General features: G+C 41.8%; 17 non-coding genes across 17 annotated transcripts; all 17 read right to left on the bottom strand.

Annotated features, from left to right (window-relative positions):
* Positions 1–6: 6 nt before the first annotated feature.
* On the bottom strand, positions 7–78 carry trnae-uuc (transfer RNA glutamic acid (anticodon UUC)). Its single transcript has one exon. It is a non-coding gene; the product is annotated as a tRNA-Glu (tRNA).
* Positions 79–324: 246 nt separating this feature from the next.
* Positions 325–396, bottom strand: trnae-uuc (transfer RNA glutamic acid (anticodon UUC)). The gene has a single exon. It is a non-coding gene; the product is annotated as a tRNA-Glu (tRNA).
* A 548-nt stretch (positions 397–944) lies between these two features.
* Positions 945–1,016, bottom strand: trnae-uuc (transfer RNA glutamic acid (anticodon UUC)). The gene has a single exon. It is a non-coding gene; the product is annotated as a tRNA-Glu (tRNA).
* Positions 1,017–1,266: 250 nt separating this feature from the next.
* On the bottom strand, positions 1,267–1,338 carry trnae-uuc (transfer RNA glutamic acid (anticodon UUC)). The gene has a single exon. It is a non-coding gene; the product is annotated as a tRNA-Glu (tRNA).
* Positions 1,339–1,867: 529 nt separating this feature from the next.
* Positions 1,868–1,939, bottom strand: trnae-uuc (transfer RNA glutamic acid (anticodon UUC)). Its single transcript has one exon. It is a non-coding gene; the product is annotated as a tRNA-Glu (tRNA).
* A 568-nt stretch (positions 1,940–2,507) lies between these two features.
* Positions 2,508–2,579, bottom strand: trnae-uuc (transfer RNA glutamic acid (anticodon UUC)). The gene has a single exon. It is a non-coding gene; the product is annotated as a tRNA-Glu (tRNA).
* A 548-nt stretch (positions 2,580–3,127) lies between these two features.
* trnae-uuc (transfer RNA glutamic acid (anticodon UUC)) lies at positions 3,128–3,199 on the bottom strand. Its single transcript has one exon. It is a non-coding gene; the product is annotated as a tRNA-Glu (tRNA).
* A 250-nt stretch (positions 3,200–3,449) lies between these two features.
* Positions 3,450–3,521, bottom strand: trnae-uuc (transfer RNA glutamic acid (anticodon UUC)). Its single transcript has one exon. It is a non-coding gene; the product is annotated as a tRNA-Glu (tRNA).
* Positions 3,522–4,050: 529 nt separating this feature from the next.
* Positions 4,051–4,122, bottom strand: trnae-uuc (transfer RNA glutamic acid (anticodon UUC)). The gene has a single exon. It is a non-coding gene; the product is annotated as a tRNA-Glu (tRNA).
* Positions 4,123–4,690: 568 nt separating this feature from the next.
* Positions 4,691–4,762, bottom strand: trnae-uuc (transfer RNA glutamic acid (anticodon UUC)). The gene has a single exon. It is a non-coding gene; the product is annotated as a tRNA-Glu (tRNA).
* Positions 4,763–4,971: 209 nt separating this feature from the next.
* trnae-uuc (transfer RNA glutamic acid (anticodon UUC)) lies at positions 4,972–5,043 on the bottom strand. Its single transcript has one exon. It is a non-coding gene; the product is annotated as a tRNA-Glu (tRNA).
* A 250-nt stretch (positions 5,044–5,293) lies between these two features.
* Positions 5,294–5,365, bottom strand: trnae-uuc (transfer RNA glutamic acid (anticodon UUC)). The gene has a single exon. It is a non-coding gene; the product is annotated as a tRNA-Glu (tRNA).
* Positions 5,366–5,611: 246 nt separating this feature from the next.
* trnae-uuc (transfer RNA glutamic acid (anticodon UUC)) lies at positions 5,612–5,683 on the bottom strand. Its single transcript has one exon. It is a non-coding gene; the product is annotated as a tRNA-Glu (tRNA).
* Positions 5,684–5,909: 226 nt separating this feature from the next.
* On the bottom strand, positions 5,910–5,981 carry trnae-uuc (transfer RNA glutamic acid (anticodon UUC)). The gene has a single exon. It is a non-coding gene; the product is annotated as a tRNA-Glu (tRNA).
* Positions 5,982–6,231: 250 nt separating this feature from the next.
* trnae-uuc (transfer RNA glutamic acid (anticodon UUC)) lies at positions 6,232–6,303 on the bottom strand. The gene has a single exon. It is a non-coding gene; the product is annotated as a tRNA-Glu (tRNA).
* A 237-nt stretch (positions 6,304–6,540) lies between these two features.
* On the bottom strand, positions 6,541–6,612 carry trnae-uuc (transfer RNA glutamic acid (anticodon UUC)). The gene has a single exon. It is a non-coding gene; the product is annotated as a tRNA-Glu (tRNA).
* A 226-nt stretch (positions 6,613–6,838) lies between these two features.
* trnae-uuc (transfer RNA glutamic acid (anticodon UUC)) lies at positions 6,839–6,910 on the bottom strand. The gene has a single exon. It is a non-coding gene; the product is annotated as a tRNA-Glu (tRNA).
* Positions 6,911–7,500: the final 590 nt, after the last annotated feature.

The raw sequence follows: 7,500 nt of genomic DNA, 5'->3' as shown, positions 1-7,500 counted from the left end.
TTCTAGTTCCCATACCGGGAGTCGAACCCGGGCCGCCTGGGTGAAAACCAGGAATCCTAACCGCTAGACCATATGGGACTTTAATAACTCACCTAAAGTTATTATTTGTGAATTTGAATATTTTTTGTTTCTAACTTACTTTGTTAATTGTAGTGTAATTGCGTGATTCAAGGCCCCCAATAATTTCTGAAATTTTACATACTACGCAGAAGAGCTTCTGCATCTGTAGGTTGTGGTGCGAGTGGAGTATGTATACATTACAACTGACAAGCGGAAAGCTTCGTTTAATGGCAGCCCCACAGCAGACGTACCTAAAGGTACATGTTCCCATACCGGGAGTCAAACCCGGGCCGCCTGGGTGAAAACCAGAAATCCTTACCGCTAGACCATATGGGACTACATTAACACTATTAAAGCTGTGTAATTATTCAAGGTGCCCAATACTTTTGTATATTGGACATATTACACACATGAGCGTACACTCACCACAACAGAAGGGTGTGGTGCAAGTTGAGTCCGTTAGTATACAGTAGGCAGACAACGGTCATGTGGATATCTTCGTTTCATCGTCGCACAACAGCATGATAACGATAGGTGACCAGGGCCTACCTTAAATGACTAGTTCCCATACCGGGAGTCGAACCCTGGCCACCTGGGTGAAAACCAGGAATCCTTACCGCTAGACCATATGCGAATTCTATTAAAAATTGAATTTGATTATATTTTGTTTCAAACTTTCTTTGTTAATTGTCTTTTTGTAGTTTGATTGCATAATTCAAGGCCTCCCATATTTTCAGATATTTTAGATATTACGCAGAAAATCGAATGCATCAGTAGGATGTGGTGCGAGTGGCGTATGTATACTTTACAACTGACACGTGGAAATCATCGTTTAATGGCAGCGGCACAACATGGCCACGAAGAGCCGTACCTAAAATATCTAGTTCCCATACCGGGAGTCGAACCCGGGCCGCCTGGGTGAAAACCAGGAATCCTAACCGCTAGACCATATGGGAATTCTGTTAAAAATTGAATTTGATTATATTTTGTTTCAAACTTTCTTTGTTAATTGTCTTTTTGTAGTTTGATTGCATAATTCAAGGCCTCCCATATTTTCAGATATTTTAGATATTACGCAGAAAATCGAATGCATCACTAGGATGTGGTGCGAGTGGCGTATGTATACTTTACAACTGACAGGTGGAAATCATTGTTTAATGGCAGCGGCACAACATGGCCACGAAGAGCCGTACCTAAAATTTCTAGTTCCCATACCGGGAGTCGAACCCGGGCCGCCTGGGTGAAAACCAGGAATCCTAACCGCTAGACCATATGGGACTTTAATAACTCATCTAAAGTTATTATTTCTGAATTTGAATATTTTTTGTTTCTAACTTACTTTGTTAATTGTAGTGTAATTGCGTGATTCAAGGCCCCTAATAATTTCTGAAATTTTACATACTACGCAGCAGAGCTTCTGCAGGTTGTGGTGCATGTATACATTACAACTGACAAGCGGAAAGCATCGTTTAATGGCAGCCCCACAGCAGAAGTACCTATAGGTACATGTTCCCATACCGGGAGTCGAACCCGGGCCGCCTGGGTGAAAATCAGAAATCCTAACCCCTAGACCATATGGGACTATATTTACACACTTAAAGTTGTGTAATTATTCAAGGTGCCCAATACTTTTGTATATTGGACATAATACACACATGAGCGTACGCTCACCACAACAGAAGGGTGTGGTGCAAGTTGAGTCCGTTAGTATACAGTAGGCAGACAACGGTCATGTGGATATCTTCGTTTCATCGTCGCACAACAGCATGATAACGATAGGTGACCAGGGCCTACCTTAAATGACTAGTTCCCATACCGGGAGTCGAACCCGGGCCACCTGGGTGAAAACCAGGAATCCTAACCGCTAGACCATATGGGAATTCTGTAAAAAATTGAATTTGATTATATTTTGTTTCAAACTTTCTTTGTTAATTGTCTTTTTGTAGTTTGATTGCATAATTCAAGGCCTCCCATATTTTCAGATATTTTAGATATTATGCAGAAAATCGAATGCATCTGTAGGATGTGGTGCGAGTGGCGTATGTATACTTTACAACTGACACGCGGAAATCATCGTTTAATGGCAGCGGCACAACATGGCCACGAAGAGCCGTACCTAAAATTTCTAGTTCCCATACCGGGAGTCGAACCCGGGCCGCCTGGGTGAAACAAAAGAAACCTAACCGCTAGACCATATGGGACTTTAATAACTCCCCTAAAGTTATTATTTCTGAATTTGAATATTTTTTGTTTCTAACTTACTTTGTTAATTGTAGTGTAATTGCGTGATTCAAGGCCCCCAATAATTTCTGAAATTTTACATACTACGCAGAAGAGCTTCTGCATCTGTAGGTTGTGGTGCGAGTGGAGTATGTATACATTACAACTGACAAGCGGAAAGCTTCGTTTAATGGCAGCCCCACAGCAGACGTACCTAAAGGTACATGTTCCCATACCGGGAGTCAAACCCGGGCCGCCTGGGTGAAAACCAGAAATCCTTACCGCTAGACCATATGGGACTACATTAACACTATTAAAGCTGTGTAATTATTCAAGGTGCCCAATACTTTTGTATATTGGACATATTACACACATGAGCGTACACTCACCACAACAGAAGGGTGTGGTGCAAGTTGAGTCCGTTAGTATACAGTAGGCAGACAACGGTCATGTGGATATCTTCGTTTCATCGTCGCACAACAGCATGATAACGATAGGTGACCAGGGCCTACCTTAAATGACTAGTTCCCATACCGGGAGTCGAACCCTGGCCACCTGGGTGAAAACCAGGAATCCTTACCGCTAGACCATATGCGAATTCTATTAAAAATTGAATTTGATTATATTTTGTTTCAAACTTTCTTTGTTAATTGTCTTTTTGTAGTTTGATTGCATAATTCAAGGCCTCCCATATTTTCAGATATTTTAGATATTACGCAGAAAATCGAATGCATCAGTAGGATGTGGTGCGAGTGGCGTATGTATACTTTACAACTGACACGTGGAAATCATCGTTTAATGGCAGCGGCACAACATGGCCACGAAGAGCCGTACCTAAAATATCTAGTTCCCATACCGGGAGTCGAACCCGGGCCGCCTGGGTGAAAACCAGGAATCCTAACCGCTAGACCATATGGGAATTCTGTTAAAAATTGAATTTGATTATATTTTGTTTCAAACTTTCTTTGTTAATTGTCTTTTTGTAGTTTGATTGCATAATTCAAGGCCTCCCATATTTTCAGATATTTTAGATATTACGCAGAAAATCGAATGCATCACTAGGATGTGGTGCGAGTGGCGTATGTATACTTTACAACTGACAGGTGGAAATCATTGTTTAATGGCAGCGGCACAACATGGCCACGAAGAGCCGTACCTAAAATTTCTAGTTCCCATACCGGGAGTCGAACCCGGGCCGCCTGGGTGAAAACCAGGAATCCTAACCGCTAGACCATATGGGACTTTAATAACTCATCTAAAGTTATTATTTCTGAATTTGAATATTTTTTGTTTCTAACTTACTTTGTTAATTGTAGTGTAATTGCGTGATTCAAGGCCCCTAATAATTTCTGAAATTTTACATACTACGCAGCAGAGCTTCTGCAGGTTGTGGTGCATGTATACATTACAACTGACAAGCGGAAAGCATCGTTTAATGGCAGCCCCACAGCAGAAGTACCTATAGGTACATGTTCCCATACCGGGAGTCGAACCCGGGCCGCCTGGGTGAAAATCAGAAATCCTAACCCCTAGACCATATGGGACTATATTTACACACTTAAAGTTGTGTAATTATTCAAGGTGCCCAATACTTTTGTATATTGGACATAATACACACATGAGCGTACGCTCACCACAACAGAAGGGTGTGGTGCAAGTTGAGTCCGTTAGTATACAGTAGGCAGACAACGGTCATGTGGATATCTTCGTTTCATCGTCACACAACAGCATGATAACGATAGGTGACCAGGGCCTACCTTAAATGACTAGTTCTCATACCGGGAGTCGAACCCGGGCCACCTGGGTGAAAACCAGGAATCCTTACCGCTAGACCATATGGGAATTCTGTTAAAAATTGAATTTGATTATATTTTGTTTCAAACTTTCTTTGTTAATTGTCTTTTTGTAGTTTGATTGCATAATTCAAGGCCTCCCATATTTTCAGATATTTTAGATATTACGCAGAAAATCGAATGCATCAGTAGGATGTGGTGTGAGTGGCGTATGTATACTTTACAACTGACACGTGGAAATCATCGTTTAATGGCAGCGGCACAACATGGCCACGAAGAGCCGTACCTAAAATTTCTAGTTCCCATACCGGGAGTCGAACCCGGGCCGCCTGGGTGAAAACCATGAATCCGAACCGCTAGACCATATAGGACTGCAATAACTCTCCTAAAGTTATTATTTCTGAATTTGAATATTTTTTGTTTCCAACTTACTTTTTTAATTGCAGTGTAATTGCGTGATTCAAGGCCCCCAATAATTTCTGAAATTTTTACATACTACGCAGAAGAGCTTCTGCATCTGCGGTTGTGGTGCGAGTGGAGTATGTATACATTACAACTGACAAGCGGAAAGCTTCGTTTAATGGCAGCCCCACAGCAGACGTACCTAAAGGGACATGTTCCCATACCGGGAGTCGAACCCGGGCCTCCTGGGTGAAAACCAGAAATCCTTACCGCTAGACCATATGGGACAACATTAACACAATTAAAGTTGTGTAATTATTCAAGGTGCCCAATACTTTTGTATATTGGACATAATACACACATGAGCGTACACTCATGTGTGTGTTAAGTCCGTTAGTATACAGTAGGCCTACAACGGTCATGTGGATATCTTCGTTTCATCGTCGCACAACAGCATGATAACGATAGGTGACCAGGGCCTACCTTAAATGACTACTTCCCATACCGGGAGTCGAACCCGGGCCACCTGGGTGAAAACCAGGAATCCTAACCGCTAGACCATATGGGAATTCTGTTAAAAATTGAATTTGATTATATTTTGTTTCAAACTTTCTTTGTTAATTGTCTTTTTGTAGTTTGATTGCATAATTCAAGGCCTCCCATATTTTCAGATATTTTAGATATTACGCAGAAAATCGAATGCATCAGTAGGATGTGGTGTGAGTGGCGTATGTATACTTTACAACTGACACGTGGAAATCATCGTTTAATGGCAGCGGCACAACATGGCCACGAAGAGCCGTACCTAAAATTTCTATTTCCCATACCGGGAGTCGAACCCGGGCCGCCTGGGTGAAAACCAGGAATCCTAACCGCTAGACCATAAAGGACTTTGATAACTCACCTAAAGTTATTATTTCTGAATTTGAATATTTTTTGTTTCTAACTTACTTTTTTAATTGTAGTGTAATTGCGTGATTCAAGGCCCCCAATAATTTCTGAAATTTTTACATACTACGCAGAAGAGCTTCTGCATCTGCGGTTGTGGTGCGAGTGGAGTATGTATACATTACAACTGACAAGCGGAAAGCTTCGTTTAATGGCAGCCCCACAGCAGACGTACCTAAAGGGACATGTTCCCATACCGGGAGTCGAACCCGGGCCTCCTGGGTGAAAACCAGAAATCCTTAACGCTAGACCATATGGGACTACATTAACACAATTAAAGTTGTGTAATTATTCAAGGTGCCCAATACTTTTGTATATTGGACATATTACACACATGAGCGTACGCTCACCACAACAGAAGGTTGTGGTGCAAGTTAAGTCCGTTAGTATACAGTAGGCCTACAACGGTCATGTGGATATCTTCGTTTCATCGTCGCACAACAGCATGATAACGATAGGTGACCAGGGCCCACCTTAAATGACTACTTCCCATACCGGGAATCGAACCCTGGCAACCTGGGTGAAAACCAGGAATCCTAACCGCTAGACCATATGGGAATTCTGTTAAAAATTGAATTTGATTATATTTTGTTTCAAACTTTCTATGTTAATTGTCTTTTTGTAGTTTGATTGCATAATTCAAGGCCTCCCATATTTTCAGATATTTTAGATATTACGCAGAAAATCGAATGCATCAGTAGGATGTGGTGCGAGTGGCGTATGTATACTTTACAACTGACACGTGGAAATCATCGTTTAATGGCAGCGGCACAACATGGCCACGAAGAGCCGTACCTAAAATTTCTAGTTCCCATACCGGGAGTCGAACCCGGGCCGCCTGGGTGAAAACCAGGAATCCTAACGGCTAGACCATATGGGACTTTAATAACTCACCTAAAGTTATTAATTCTGAATTTGAATATTTTTTGTTTCTAACTGACTTTGTTAATTGTAGTGTAATTGCGTGATTCAAGGCCCCTAATAATTTCTGAAATTGTACATACTATGCAGCAGAGCTTCTGCATCTGTAGGTTGTGGTGCATGTATACATTACAACTGACAAGCGGAACGCATCTTTTAATGTCAGCCCCACAGCAGACGTACCTAAAGGTACATGTTCCCATACCGGGAGTCGAACCCGGGCCGCCTGGGTGAAAACCAGAAATCCTAACCGCTAGACCATATGGGACTATATTTACACAATTAAAGTTGTGTAATTATTCAAGGTGCCCAATACTTTTGTATATTGGACATAATACACACATGAGCGTACGCTCACCACAACAGTAGGGGGTGGTGCAAGTTGAGTCCGTTAGTATACAGAAGGCAGGCAACGGTCATGTGGATATCTTCGTTTCATCGTCGCACAACAGCATGATAACGATAGGTGACCAGGGCCTACCTTAAATGACTACTTCCCATACCGGGAGTCGAACCCGGGCCACCTGCGTGAAAACCAGGAATCCTAACCGCTAGACCATATGGGAATTCTGTTAAACATTGAATTTGATTATATTTTGTTTCAAACTTTCTTTGTTAATTGTCTTTTTGTAGTTTGATTGCATAATTCAAGGCCCCCCATATTTTCAGAAATTTTAGGTATTACGCAAAAGATCTTATTCATCTGTAGGATGTGGTGCGAGTGGCGTATGTTTACTTTACAACTGACGAACGGAAATCTTCGTATAATGGCAGCGTCACAACATGGCCACGAAGAGATGCAACTAATACTCCCATAATTTCAGAAAAAGTTGATATTACGCAGAAGATCTTATGCATCTGTAGGTTGGGGTGAGACTGGAGTATGTATACATCACAACTGACAAGCGGAAATCTTCGTTTGATGGCAGTGCCACAGCATGGCCACAAAGAGCCGCACCTAAAATTTCTAGTTCCCATACCGGGAGTCAAACCCGGGCCGCCTGGGTGAAAACCAGGAATCCTAAACGCGAGACCATGTTTCTAACTTTCTGTCTGATTATTTTCTGTTTCTAACTTTCTTTGTTAATTGTTTTATTGTAGTGTAATTGCATAATTACAGGCCCCCAATAATTTCTGGAAATTTGCATATTACGCA

Source organism: Gadus chalcogrammus, chromosome 7 (assembly GCF_026213295.1).
Source record: "Gadus chalcogrammus isolate NIFS_2021 chromosome 7, NIFS_Gcha_1.0, whole genome shotgun sequence".
Taxonomy (NCBI): Eukaryota; Metazoa; Chordata; class Actinopteri; order Gadiformes; family Gadidae; genus Gadus; species Gadus chalcogrammus.
The sequence above is the reverse complement of the archived record's forward strand: the minus strand, read 5'-3'. Positions and strand labels throughout refer to the sequence as shown.